Source organism: Podarcis pityusensis (genome assembly GCF_964106645.2).
Source record: "Podarcis pityusensis genome assembly, chromosome: 4".
Lineage (NCBI taxonomy): Eukaryota > Metazoa > Chordata > Lepidosauria > Squamata > Lacertidae > Podarcis > Podarcis pityusensis.
Window position 1 is genome coordinate 54939752 of NC_138027.1, and position 2258 is coordinate 54942009.

Here is a 2258-nt window from a genome sequence, read left to right on the forward strand (position 1 = left end):
GGAAGTGAGAGCTGGACCATAAAGAAGGCTGATCGCTGAAGAATTGATGCTTTTGAATTATGGTGCTGGAGGAGACTCTTGAGAGTCCCATGGACTGCAAGAAGATCAAACCTATCCATTCTGAAGGAAATCAGCCCTGAGTGCTCACTGGAAGGACAGATCCTGAAGCTGAGGCTCCAATACTTTGGCCACCTCATGAGAAGAGAAGACTCCCTGGAAAAGACCCTGATGTTGGGAAAGATGGAGGGCACAAGGAGAAGGGGACAACAGAGGACGAGATGGTTGGACAGTGTTCTCGAAGCTACCAACATGAGTTTGACCAAGCTGTGGGAGGCAGTGGAAGACAGAAGTGCCTGGCGTGCTCTGGTCCATGGGGTCACGAAGAGTTGGACACGACTAAACGACTAAACAACAACAACAACACCCTGAAGGCAGCTTCATTAGGTAGGCGAATCCCGGAAGCAGCCCTAAACCATCTTCAGCTGACATGCTCAAGTAGCTTTACAATGCTCCCCTCAGCCTCGGCAGAGAAAGTGTATGGATCTCTTTAGATGGGTGGTTTAGCACAAGGCCTTGTGGGGTGTTGTGCGCTGTGGTGGCGCGTCCGAAAGATGGAGCTGGCCTGAAGGATACTTTGTGTGTCGGAACTGTTGTGTGACACCATTAAGGCATGAAACTTGTCACTTGCTCAGAAACTCCTAAGCAAGCAGCAGGCAGTAGAGAAAGACTACAACCTGTACTTCAACAAGGGAAGCTGAAAACTTTCAATAGATAGTCTAAAACAAGTACACAAAGAGCTCTTTCCACAAAGGACTCTTTCCACACAACCATTTAGACATCTAGTCAAGTCTGTCAGTTGATCTCACCTCCTTGAAGAAAAAGATGGAGAATGAAGAACAAGTTAGGTAAGCCTTTACAAGTTAAAAAAAAATTTAAGCTGTATTTAGAAATGTTTTGAAGCAAAGACACTGAACTATCATAGATAATAGCCTTTACATCTTTGCCTGCTCTCTCCCATGTTGTTTTCTTTACTGGAGAACAGGTGAGCTAGTAATGTAAGGTCAAATCTACACCATATGTTTCAAGCGCTATTATGCCACTTTAACAGTAAAAGACTGAACTACATTGAAAAAAGCCTATTTGATCTGGCAAATTGTATCAAAATGGTTAGGTTACCCCACCAGGTAGAAAGCTAATATTTGGTACATAGTTAAATTCTCTCTGATTGCTAGAAAAGACCGATGGAATGACCTCTTTTTATACCTGATTGGTGAAAAATTGAAATGAAAATGAACCACATCATTTACTGATAGTGGTGACAGCATTTCTCTCTCTCTCTCTCTCTCTCTCTCTCTCTCTCTCTCTGTGTGTGTGTGTGTGTGTGTATCATAATAAAAGTCATAATTGCTGAGAAGCTCGGAGAAACAAAAGGACTGCTATTCAGAACCCTTTTTGATTGTTTGCTCCTCTTTGGGAATGAAGTAATCAGTTACCACCAAATTACTTTACAGCTCTTCTACTTGCAATAGAATTTCTAGCACAAATTGTAACACAAAATGTTGATGGAAATGATAATAAAAAGTTTGTAGAAAATATTTCCAAAGCAGCAAGAAACAGAAATAGGGCATAGCTTTTTTTAAAAAAACAGCAGCACTGAAATCTTCATGCAGTCTCATCAGTTCACACAACTTTATCTATCATATTTATGTTGGTGACTTCTTATTTCTACAACTGTATAACACTGTCCTGTGATTTCTTCCTTTGGCTCATGAAACACAGTTGTTGTTTGTTCCGATTCAGATGTATCCAGCAGGTATTCCTCAGGGAAGTGGCAGGACAAAAGAAAAACCTCTCAGACCAGTGTCTAGAAATCATGGAACAAACAGGAGTGTGGATGAGCCCTTATTGAGCTACACATCTCCCAACCCAATCCTGAACATACATGAATTGAAAAAAATGTTGAAATATACTTTTATTAAGAAACCAGAGGCCTTTCTTCTTGGAATAACAGGTTTGGAATTGCCCCCCCCCCCCAAAATGTTAAATTATTTTTGTATGCCACAACTGCAGCAAGAATTTAAGAATATATGAATTATAAGGATGATGTAAAAATGAGAAGAGTATAACGATATTACAATTTAAAGATTTTAAAAATTAAGATATGTTAAAATAAGCAGGAGAGGATAGTATAAAAGAAAAAACCAGAAGGGGAAGTTGAGGGAAGTCGCAGGGTGTGTGTGGTATTTTTGGTTATTTGA

The 2258-nt window shown here is 40.3% G+C and overlaps 1 long non-coding RNA gene across 1 annotated transcript; it reads left to right on the top strand.

Moving 5' to 3' along the window:
• Nucleotides 1–586: 586 nt before the first annotated feature.
• Nucleotides 587–2025, top strand: LOC308474917. Its single transcript, XR_013985039.1, has 2 exons — nucleotides 587–905; nucleotides 1801–2025. It is a non-coding gene; the product is annotated as an uncharacterized lncRNA (long non-coding RNA).
• Nucleotides 2026–2258: the final 233 nt, after the last annotated feature.